The sequence below is a fragment of the Rhipicephalus sanguineus genome, chromosome 11 (genome assembly GCF_013339695.2).
Source record: "Rhipicephalus sanguineus isolate Rsan-2018 chromosome 11, BIME_Rsan_1.4, whole genome shotgun sequence".
Classification (NCBI taxonomy): domain Eukaryota; kingdom Metazoa; phylum Arthropoda; class Arachnida; order Ixodida; family Ixodidae; genus Rhipicephalus; species Rhipicephalus sanguineus.
The window spans coordinates 143344324-143357145 of NC_051186.1; the positions used below are offsets into that span (position 1 = coordinate 143344324).

Here is a 12822-nt window from a genome sequence, read left to right on the forward strand (position 1 = left end):
GCCTCTGCGCGACTAGCTTACGGTCATACGACGAGTGGCTCTTTGTTCTGGATGCATCAACTTGTTTTAAAAGTGCAATTATATAAACCATAAACTTGTCATTCCACATGAGCAGACAGATCAATTCGAAAGTAAGTAATTAACGTAAACGACGAAGTTATTTATGCTACGAACTTTTCCATTTATTGATTTTAGTGGCCAAAATAATACAGCACCTTAATGAATGTCCTCAAAATTATCTCGGAAAAAATGTCTTACTGAAAAAGCTCCTACAAGAACCACACGAGCCGTCGAAGGTCCTTTGAAAATGGAACTTACACTGGGAAAGCTTGGCACTGTTGGCGTTCGGCATTCTGTGACCAAGGCGCAGTCGCTTCCTGAGCGGCCCCTTCAGGTCGTGTTTCGCAGTTAAGTATCGTTAATTTTCCTTCGGTGACGACGCAATATCCTCGCGCCGAGGTTGTGTGCTGTGTTTGCAGCACCAAGTATTCCTTCTGCAGCGCTGCTAGTTTTCGATGCCACCAGGAAATAGAAAGGGTGAATAGAAAGATAAGCAGCTTTACGTCAACGAACCATGCTTGCCGGACCACGCAATGTATTTCTCCTAGCAGCAGCCGCAATGCAGTATGGGAAGTCTGAGTGCTGGCCACAGCGACATCCGGAGCTTTGGCCGGTCACCATACTTGCATCGTGCAATCACGCGGTCATGATAATTATTTGCTGTGGTTTGACCTGACAAAAAGGTGATATTAGCACGTGCGTTTCGTTACGCTGTATGTCGCGCGAATAGTGGCGGGGCCGAATTAAAGACTTCTTTTTCCTAAGCGCATTCTTCCATTGGTCAGGCGCGTTGGCTAATGATATGTGCCGCATTGTGATTGGTTGTAATAGTCTGTTAAGAATATTTTTAGCGTAAAAAACGTTTTGTGAATACGGGCCCCGTTGTTCTTCATTCGGTTCTGTAGGTAGTGGGAGCTAGTCAAGCTGCTTTAGTGCAGCTTTTAGTCCCGTCATTCTACCTGTCCTGCACGCAAAAATAAGATTAAGTTGCTGTGGTGGTAACCACACACTTGTAGTGGTTGCAATAAATAATGTCTTGCACTTCTTGTAAAATTTAACGATAGGCGATAGGTGGGCGGAAACATGCTCTATGACAACGAGCTGTAGATCGATTCAATCTCCTGCCTACGACTCTCTGTAAGAAGCCTGCTTATGGCGTTTGAGTGGAGGGAGTATGGCGCATGCGCATGTTGTCACTCAGCAGCTATTCATAGTACATAGGTTATGAAAAAGATAATCTGCTACTTTTTGCGAACGCGCGATAGAGGCAGTGCTTACGTAGTTCTCATTTTCTTTTCTCATACAAAAGGCCTTGTCAACAAGACGGCATTTTTCATCCTTATACCTGCCGAGCATTGGCGTAAATCATGGGGGGGTCACCCCTTGCAAGTGTCCGCCCTTGACATTTAGAACATCACATATAAGAATTACTTGACAGCTAATTTTGTGGCGCATTCAACTTTTTTAAAGGCTGATTATAATTTAGTGTGTACCTGTGTTGAATACCCCTCAGCTGTGTCAGACTATAAAAATCGCAAAAGCCTCTCGACCGGTTCAAAGAAGACTGAATAGAACAATGCAGTTCTCGAGCTGGGACCCAGCGCTCGTTTTTTAAATTTTATTTCAAAGCATGGTTTAATTTTATTTTTTTTTTTATTTATTCAAGTATCCTAAAGGCCCACTAGGGGCATTACATAAAGGGGGGGGGGGGAACAAACAGAACACAATTTTTACGGAGAATGAATAATTGTTGGTTAATACAATGCTATAGTACAGAAATTTGTAGAACGTAGTAACAAAACAAGCAATACAACAAGAGTAAACGTCAGGTAAAGCATAATTATTAATGAAAGTCACAGGGTTCCAAATAGGTTAGCAATGCTGAATTAAAAAAAAGAAGCCTCAGTTACTATAATAATCCTGGAAGGTAATTCATTCCATTCCTTTATCGATAAAGTTAAAGGCGAATTTTTGAATTTTTCCGTACGGGCGAAGATAGGGTTGACTTTGAAATCTTGATCGGTGCGACTAGAAGTATGGGGTGGCGGTAAAATATGCATGGTTTGACTTATCAAACCAAAAATATCAAAAATATGCGCTCCGGCAAGTGATCTGTTAGAGTGATTATTTTTTTATTTATTTAGAAATACTGCAGGCCAACACTTTGGCCCAAGCAGGAGCGGCATAAAGGGTATGGAAAAAAATCTGGAAAATTGCCTTCGCACAGCAAGCGGCGGCATATTCAGCTCTGCTTTCAAAGATGAAACGCTTTGAAATCGTGAGTATGATGATAAGATGAATCGAGCTGCTTTATTCTGGACGGCTTCCAGTAGATTAGTAAGAGTGATCTGGCGGGGATGCCAAATGATTGACGTGTATTCCAGTGAAGGGTGCACAAGGAAATTGTATGCTTGAAGCCTGTGTCCCTGTCGGCTAGATATAAACGTCGCTTCAGAAAGCCAAGTTTCTTCTGCGCTTTACAAGTAATGTGTTCTATGTGGTCAGTCCATGTTAGTCTTGAATTGATAAGGACTCCGAGATATTTAACCGTTGTACCTGAGTCTAAAATCTTATCGTTTGAATTGAACGTCAAGTGTTTAGTCTTTTCTAGATTAATTTGCATCTGCCATATGCTGCCAATTCTTATGTAAATAAAAATACAACCCTTAGGTATAAAAACACGATGGCCGCCATGGTCTGACGTGTGTCCCTACGGGTCCCTCTGGATTTACGTCACTGCTGCCGGGAACACGTGGGCTGCGCAAATTAGGTGTGCATTGGCATCTTTTACAACGGTCGGCTAAATGACCGGCTCCCGCTATTCTCCTGAGCAGCGCACGGTGCTCCCTCAATCTGTCGTTAATGCAGCGACCAGTCCGGCCTATGTAGCATTTTTGAATAAATGTGGTAGCACAAGGTAACGGGACACCAGAAGAGCACGGAGACACACACACAGTAGTGCTGTGTGTGTGTGTCCGTGTTCTTCTTGTATCCCGTTACCTTGTGCTACCATATTGCCACGTGCGTTCCTTCATCACTTTTGCTGTATTCGGTTTTCGGCCACAAAGACTGTCAGCAACGCTCAGCGCGAACCGCGCCTCGTTGTTCGAGAACCTTCGCGATCATTGTAGATCGTTTTGTTAAGATTGCACGCAAGACGCGCACACTCGAGCTTATTCTAGAATTTGCACCACAGCCAGCGATAACGCTGGAATATTCGACGGCACATGTTTAAATGCCGACGCGCTTCAGCGCTTGTCAGTTGATCGACGGTCGACGCTCTGTTCGCCGCTATCAGTTTATTGCTGTAAGCTGGAGTTTCATTTTCCCGGCCACAAGTTCGGCCTAATAAAGAGTTTCATCTCGGACGTGCTGACTTCTGCCTTCGTCGACGTCACGACCACGTGACATCTGGTGGAGGTGCTGCTTCTTCCATGATCCGGACGCCCCCGCGAAGCGCTGACCCAAGCCCAAGCAGCGAGGAGGACGACGGCAAAGAAAACCCGGATCGTCGAACAAGCCGCAGGCAGAAGGGACTGCAGCCAGAGTACGGGCTCCTTCCCGAAAACACCAGGCAGCCCCAGGTCCCAACACCGACCGCAGCGACGATGACCGACGCCGTGCAGCCTGCGCCGATACTTCTCCGGCAGCCCAAGGAGCCGCCAACTTTCCGCGGGTCGTCATTCGAAGACCCGGAAACCTGGCTCGAGACCTTCGAAGGGGTCTCAGCGTTCAACAACTGGGACTCCGAGGACAAGCTGCGCCACGTTTACTTTTACCTTGAAGACGCAGCAAGGACCTGGTTCGAGAATCGGGAGTCCACTCTTCGAACTTGGGACGCCTTTCGCAGCGGTTTCCTGCAGACGTTTGCAAGCGTCGTCAGAAAAGAAAGGGCCGCAGCCTTGCTAGAGACGGGTACAACTTCCTAATGAAAGTGTTGCCATCTTTGGAGAGGAAATGGCCAGACTGTTCCGCCACGCTGACCCTGCCATGCCTGAGGACAAGAAAGTCAGGTTGCTCATGCGAGGGGTAAAGCAAGAGCTCTTCGCTGGGCTGGTGCGGAACCCACCCTCGACAGTCCAAGAATTCATCTCAGAGGCGACGACGATTGAGAAGACGCTGGAAATGCGCAACCGCCAGTGTCATCGCCGATCGATTGAAGACAGCCCAGCTGTTCATGCCGTCGGCTTCGACGACCTGCGTGAAACGATCCGAGCGATCGTGCGGGAAGAACTGCGCAAGCTATTACCCTTACCACAGCCTCAAGCTGCCTCGATCGCCGACATCGTCCGAGAGGAAATCCAGCAGTCTCTGGGCAACAAAATGGCTAGGTGGGCTAGTTGGTAACGCATGATTAAAAAACTTTGAGCGCGCAAAAGGGACGTAGGACCTTTTGCCTACGTCCCTTTTTCCTACGTCCCTTTTGCGCGCTCAAAGTTTTTTAGTCTCTGGGCACCCCCGAGTCGGCGCAGCCGCAGCTGCAAGCAGTGAGCTATGCTGCTGCAGCCCGACGCAACGCCCCCCCCCCCTCCTAGCCCACGTCAAGACGCCGCGCCGCCCCAGCAGTCCCGCCGCCGCCACCGACGTCATACCGCCCACCAGCCGGCCAGAGATACACGCCAAGGAAGACCGACATTTGGCGCGCCCCTGACAACCGCCCGCTCTGCTACCACTGCGGGGAGGCCGGCCACACGTACCGCCGCTGTCAGTACCGACAGATGGGGCTTCGAGGATTCGCCGTCAACGCGCCGCGCCCAGAGCCAGGCGAACGGCCTCGCGACATCGACGACTACCTCACTGGAACACAGTGGCAAGAACGACGACCTTCCCGCTCGCCTTCGCCGGGCCGCTACTTGTCACCGCACCGCCGGCAGTACACTGGCCCAAATCGGGGCCGGTCGCCTAGCCCGTATCCGGGAAACTAAGGGCAGCAACCGATGGAGGTGCGGTTGCTGTACGACGAACTACCGAAGATCCTCCGCCGCCGACGACAACGCCGCAACGAAATCTAAAGAACACGCCGCAAGCCGAACGAAGCCCTGACGTCGAAACTTCACGGCCTGAGGAAGACCTGACGACGCCACGTCGAAGCAGCGGAACAAACCGACGCAGCCGTGACCCGACGCCGCGACCCAACCGCAACGCAAGACGACGAACTAGCGACCTCGACGTTCTCATTGACGGCCACAACGTCACCGCTCTCGTCGACACTGGAGCCGACTATTGCGTCGTCAGTGGGCCTTTCGCCACGAAGTTGAAGAAAGTTAAGACTGCTTGGGAAGGCCCCGAAATCCGTACCGCTGGAGGCCATCTAATAACGCCGTCTGGAGTCTGCACAGCAAGAGTAACAATCAATAATCGCACGTATCCTGCGAGTTTCGTAATCTTGCAACACTGCTCCAGGGACGTCATACTTGGCATGGATTTCTTAAACCATCATGGCGCCGTCATTGACTTAAGAACCAAGTCGATAACCCTATCATCGGAAAAAACGACACCGCCGGATACGAATCCATGTCACCATGCCCTGAACGTGCTCGAGGATCAAGTTACCATCCCGCCTCGCTCCAGCGTCATAATTCCCGTCAGCACCGAAAAATCTGAAGACATCGAAGGTGTCATCGAGAGCGATCAGCGTTTGCTACTAGACCGTGACATTTGCGTTGCAAGGGGCAATGCACGGTTGCACGAAGGAAAAGGAAGCGTGATGCTAACGAACTTCAGCCAAGAATACAGACACCTGAGCAGGGGCACGACGATTGCATACATCGAAGAAATCTTGGCCGTCAGCGATGCATTTGCCTTTTCGGATTACGACGCAGCTACGACGACTACCCCAGCACCGGAGCCACCCTTCGACGTAAACCCAAGTCTTCCCGCTCGCCAACAGCAACAGCTTCGATGTCTTCTGCAGAAAAACAAGGACTGTTTCTCGTCGTCATCGCGGGTCCGACAAACGCCCCTTGCTAAGCACCGCATTATAACAGAAGAAAATGCTCGACCACTCCGTCAGAGTCCCTACCGGGTTTCGACGCGGGAACGGGAGGCCGTGAAGAAACAGGTCGACCAAATGCTACGCGACGACATCATCCAGCAGTCGAAGAGTCCGTGGGCATCCCCCGTGGTGCTAGTCAAGAAGAAGGATGGGACTCTCCGTTTTTGCGTCGATTATCGTTGCCTGAACAAAGTCACGAATAAGGACGTGTATCCCCTTCCCCGGACAGACGACACCCTGGATCGATTACACAACGCAAAGTACTTCTCGTCGATGGACCTCAAGACCGGTTACTGGCAAATAGAAGTCGACGAGAGAGACCGAGAAACGACTGCCTTTATAACGCCAGACAGCCTGTTTGACTTCAAGGTCATGCCTTTTGGTCTTTCTCGGCACCTGCGACTTTTCAACGGGTTATGGATACAGTACTGGCCGGCTTGAAGTGGCAGACGTGCCTCGTGTACTTGGACGACGTCGTTGTATTTTCCTCAAACTTCGACGAACACCTTCGGCGCCTTGAAGCTGTACTTCAAGCAATCAAGACCTCCGGACTCACTTTGAAGCCTGCAAAGTGCCGCTTCGTGTACGAGGAGCTCTTGTTCTTGGGTCATGTGATCAGCAAGGATGGTGTTCGCCCGGACCCGCGGAAAACAGCTGCCATCGCTGACTTCCCGACGCCCACCGACAAGAAGGCCGTACGCCGTTTTCTCGGCTTGTGCGCCTATTACAGACGTTTCGTCAAGGAATTTTCACGGATCGCCGAGCCACTGACGCAACTCACGAAGGCCGCCGTCGAATTCAGGTAGGAAACGTCGCTAGTTCAGGCATTTCAAGAATTGAAACGACGCCTGCAGACGCCTCCGATACTTGCGCATTTCGACGAGCACGCCGATACGCAAATCCACACCGACGCAAGCAGCGTAGGACTCGGCGCCGTCCTTGTGCAGAAGACCGATGGATTGGAAAGGGTCATCAGTTATGCTAGCCGGTCGCTATCAAAGGCAGAAATCAACTATTCCACAACAGAAAAGGAGTGTCTGGCCATCATCTGGGCTACATCGAAGTTTCGCCCCTACATCTACGGCCGGCCCTTCAAAGCTGTGAGCGACCACCACGCCTTGTGTTGGCTAGCCAACTTGAAGGACCCTTCAGGTCGCCTCGCACGGTGGAGCCTAAGACTTCAAGAATTCGACATTACTGTCGTTTACAAGTCCGGAAGAAAACACTCTGACGCCGACTGCTTGTCTCGTGCCCCCATCGACGCACCGCCGCAGGACGACCACGATGATGACTGCTTCTTGGGAACCATAAGTGCCGACGAATTCGCTGAACGACAGCAAGCCGACGCGGAACTCAGGGGCCTTGTGGAATACCTCAAGGGCAGGACCGCCGTTGTTCCAAAAGTATTCAGGCGGGGATTGGCGTCATTTCTCTTGAAAAACGACGTCCTCGTAAAGAAGAACTTCTCTCCGGCCCGGGCCGACTACCTCATCGTTGTACCTTCGGCACTGCGACCAGAGGTTTCTGCAGGCCCTGCACGACGACCCGACGGCTGGCCACCTCGGCTTTTCCCGCACGCTCGCGAGGATACAGGAAAAATACCACTGGCCACGCCTTCCTGCCGACGTCGCCCACTACGTTAAGACTTGCAGAGATTGCCAGCGACGGAAGACACCGCGGACTAGGCCAGCGGGACTTCTGCAGCCAATCGAACCACCTCACCGGCCGTTCCAGCAAATCGGGATGGACCTACGGGGGCCGTTCCCGACGTCGACTTCCGGCAACAAGTGGATCGTCGTAGCAACTGACTACCTCACCCGTTACGCCGAGACAAAGGCCTTGCCTAAAGGCAGTGCCGCCGAGGTAGCCAAGTTCTTCGTGGAGTACATCGTCTTGCGTCATGGCGCCCCAGAGGTCCTCATAACAGACAGAGGTACCGCCTTTACTGCGGACCTAACTCAGGCGATCTTCAAATATAGCGAGACGAGTCACCACCGCCTACCACCCACAGACCAATGGCCTCACCGAGCGTCTAAATAAGACCATCGCCGACATGCTGGCCATGTATGTCGACGTTGGGCACAAGACGTGGGACGCGGTCCTTCCGTGCGTGACCTTCGCTTACAACACGGCCGTCCAAGAAACGACGCAGATGACGCCGTACAAGTTGGTCTACGGAAGAAGCCCGGCGACGACGCTCGACGCCATGCTACCCAACGTCACCGACAAAGAAAATCTCGACGCCGCCGCTTACTTACAGCGCGCCGAAGCACGACAGCTCGCCCGCCTACGGATCAAGAACCAGCAGACGACTGACAGCCGCCGCTACAACCTTCGACGACGTCACAAGAATACCAACCCGGTGACCGTGTATGGGTATGGACGCCAGTACGCCGACGGCGACTCAGTGAGAAGCTTCTTCGACGATACTTTGGACCGTACAGGGTACTTCGACGCCTCGGCGCACTCGACTGCGAGGTTGTCCCTGATGGCACTACGAACTCTCAGCGGCGCCGTGCACGACCTGAAGTCGTCTATGTCGTGCGCCTCAAACCATATTACGCACGTTAGCGAATCTGAGGACTGCCATTTTGCTTTATTATTGTGCTTTCTTTCTTGTGCTTATTGTTTATTGTACTTAGTTGCTTTATTCTTGTTATTTATTGTTGCATGCATTGGCCTGTTCTGTTTTAAGCATCGGAACGATGCTTTTTCAGAGGGGGGCATTGCCACGTGCGTTCCTTTATCACTTTTGCTGTATTCGGTTTTCGGCCACAAAGACTGCCAGCAACGCTCAGCGCGAACCGCGCCTCGTTGTTCGAGAACCTTCGCGATCATTGTAGATCGTTTTGTTAAGATTGCGCGCAAGACGCGCACACTCGAGCTTATTCTAGAATTTGCACGACAGCCAGCGATAACGCTGGAATATTCGACGGCACATGTTTAAATGCCGACGCGCTTCAGCGCTTGTCAGTTGATCGACGGTCGACGCTTTGTTCGCCGCTATCAGTTTATTGCTGTAGCTGGAGTTTCATTTTCCCGGCCACAAGTTCGGCCTAATAAAGAGTTTCATCTCGGACGTGCTGACTTCTGCCTTCGTCGACGTCACGACCACGTGACAATATTTATTGGTTATTAATGAGAACATAAATAATGACACGGAAAGTATAGGGGATGCTATTCGTAGTAATTAGAATATAAATGTCAAAAAGTAAAGTGGACGAAAAGACGACTTGCCACCCGCAGGAACCGAAACTGCGACCTTCGAATAACGCGTCCAATGCTCTATACCACTGAGCTACGGCGGCTCTTAAAAAACGAGCCCTTAAAATTTAGCTTCTTTCCTTCATTCATAGCAAGGGTCATGTTCTGACAGACTTGATGCCTTTAGTAAGTATGCGAGAGATTATTGGTCAGCTGCGAGCTCGTACGAAGGTGACGTGCTACGTGACGCAAACAGGCAGAAAAAGAGGGTTCCACACTCACCGCCATGGCTGCGATCGGCGCTGATTAACACTCCTAGGTTTAAATGCACATATATACCCCATAAAGTGGACGGCAGGATGACCGCCGCTGTAGCTCAGTGGTAGAGCACCGGACGCGTTATTCGAAGGTCGCAGGCTCGGTCCCTCCCGGCGGCAAGTTATCTTTTCGTCCACGTTACTTCCTTCACATTTATATTCTAGGTACTACAAATAGCATCCCCTATACATACTTTCCGTGACCTTATTGTCTGTTAGTTCTCATTAATATTGTGTCTAACAAATAAAAACGAGTCCTTAAAAGTTATCTTTCCTTCATATTTATTCAAGAATACCGTACCAACGAGCCCGCCTTGCAACTTTACTATGCAGCACTGGATGGAGTAAACGACCCCCATATCTCACTTGAGGAATTCGATAGCGTGCTTTCTCGTGTGCGCGGAAGCTCTCACAACTGGGAACATGCGCGATAGCTTTGCCGGTGCCGAAAAGATTACGGGAACACCGCACTTGGCGACCGTCTTTTGAGGCGGTGCGACAGGTGGCGCACGTAAGGCACAACAACTGGTCGTTTGTCCGGTTTTGTCCGAACAACCTCTTCCGTAAGCCACTTTGACTTTCCTTAATGGGGCCCTGTAAGACTTTTGCAGCATGGTCACTAAACGCTGCCGATCGGTAGGCGAGGCTCCCGAGAACACCCGAGAAAAACGTTATATCGCAGCACGTGGCCTGGGATTTACAATCAGCTAAAAATCACTTTCTCTTCTCTCGACAAATGATGCTATTTACTCGAGATCATTGCGCCATTCACTCAATTTCCACGCTATTGGCTTATTTGAACATGGTGCACTCGGTAGTTACTGGGGCCGCCGCGGGAGGCCGCCACTTGCCCACGCGCGCGCGCGATCGCACTGAAAGTGCGCCGCGCGTTCGAAGAAAAAAAAGTGCTCAAGGTGACGAGGCGCGCGTGACGTACCTTCTTCCCCCGTGCCATCCCTCCTTGCTTAGCTTCCAGCGCTTTCGTCGGGATGAGAGAAAAGAGAAAGCAATTACAGCGTGCGAGAAATCCCTGTAACTCCGCTCGTACCAGTCGATTCGTGCAGGAATAAGCTCATTTAGTGAAGCCATTACATAGCGACTTGGAAAAGTGTTGCAGGGCCCCTTAAAGCAGACCCTCCAGCACAGAGGCGATCATCCGTTAGGGTGAACATCCCACAATCAAGCGTTACACTTGCTTTTGCAAGCTCACAGCCAGCTTGTGTTCGCGTGGCGGTTTGAGGGCTGCGCGCACGCACTTTGTAATGATGCCACGCTTAACCACCTTTGAATGCGCCGAATTGCAATTTAAGGTCCCCTTTTTTGACCGAGGCTGTATTAGGAGGCTGTATTGTATTGTATTAGGAAGCTGTATTGTATTGTATTAGGAGGCTGTATTGTATTAGGATCGTCTGGAGTCCTCGAAATGTAAACCATCAGGTACTCGTCGACATATCGAAAATGCGCCCCACTTTCGATTAATCAAACACGGTTCTTGTGCGCTTGTCACATTGTGATAAAAACAAATCACGTAAGAGTGGTGCGATACAGGAGCCAATGCGAACTCCGTTCGTCTGAAGGAAAGGTTCTACGCAAAAAATGATAAAAGTAGAGTAAACATAAAAAACTCGGCAGATCCCACGTACCGTGGGAATCGATGCTATGCGAAGCATGCGCGGGATGGTGACTGTGTCGCAACTTTTCACATTGAGCGAAACGTTACGGAATGACTCTATAGAGAAATGTGGAAGTGGTATACGCACACTCATATGTTCAAGAGTCGCATATGTTTTATATATCCAGTTGTTTACAGTTGCGTAACGATGCCAACAGCAACATAGGTGTTCCCAACACCAGACGCGGTAAGCTGATATGCAGTGCCTATATTCTTCAATACTGCATAGCGCGAATCCGAACAGGACAAAGAAGGAACAAAGATGCACAGGACAGGCATTACTCGCAACTAAGCTTCATTCAGGAAAGTTTCCCTAGATATATACACAGCCGAGTGGCACGCGTAGGCGCACTGCACGTACGTTGCGGTCACAGTTACAGTTGTTATACTTATACCTGTCCGTTATGGCGGAAAACGCAGGCACGTTTCAAGAACCCGTGTGCATGTGTAGAAGGGGTTCTTGAGAGTTCTTGAACAAGGTCATCATCACAGTCATAAATGAGCACCAGCAGCTGGACCGGACTTGTTAATCGGATCCGTTCGTGATCACGGCTATGAGGAGTGCAGCTGGTGCAGCTAGTGCAGCTCGTGGAAATCCTGGATGCCTCTTACGATAAAATGATCAATGATGCCTCCTGTCGTGGACGTGGCAGCGAGGTCTTTTGATGCCCTATCCACATCCAAGCCGTCTTTCACGCAGTACAAGGACCAAGCTTTGTTGCCAGGTCTTGATAAATGAATGTTGAAGTCACCGGTAATGATGAGAGGCCTTGTTCTCTCGGCAGGTTTATCGTAGGAAGCATTGACCCCGGTTTTTGCGTGGACCACGTGGACGAGTGGGTGGTAGTTGAGCGTCTTCCAGGGGTGTTCTGTCTTCAGCTTACTTTTCTTGCGTCCGCCGCGGTGGTGTAGCGGTTACGGTGCTTGTCTGCTGACCCGAAGGTCCCGGGTTCGATTCCGGCCGCGGCGGTCGCATTTCGATGGAAGCGAAATGCTAGATGCCCGTGTACTGTGCGATTTCGGTACACGTTAAAGAATACCCGATGGTCAAAATTTCCGGAGCCCTTTGCTACGGCGTTTCACATAATCATATCGTCGTTTTGGGACATAAGACCCTAACAATTATTGTTATTATCACTTTCCTTGCGTATCAATGTCTGTGTTCGCGGTTACTGTGTTGGTTGAGACTTTGTACCACATGTGGCACATACCCGCTTAACATGAACTCTGGTTTACGGGTATGTGCCACACGTGACTGAGAGAAAGGGTTTCATGACGTACGCGACAGGTATTTTGCGTTGTTCATTTCTTGACCAGTGAATCGTGTTCGTCATACATTGATCCCCTGCTATGCCAATTTTGGTATATGAGAAGTTATGGAGACGACCAGGAGAGCGCCAAGACGTAGGCGGCTAGATAGATAGATAGATAGATAGATACGTAGATAGAAACGGCCAAAGTGCCTGAGGTTCGCTAAGAAATGCTTCGCATTTAAAACTAAGCATTTCGAGGAACTGTCAGTAGATAAACACTACAGTTATTAAAAGGCATCGGGTCATGTTCTTCGATGGCAG

At 50.5% G+C, this 12822-nt stretch overlaps 1 protein-coding gene across 1 annotated transcript in view; it reads left to right on the plus strand.

Moving 5' to 3' along the window:
* LOC119375574 (uncharacterized) overlaps positions 1–12822 on the plus strand; it is a 198155-nt gene that overhangs the window by 86155 nt on the left and 99178 nt on the right. The gene's annotated exons all lie outside the window — the stretch shown is intronic.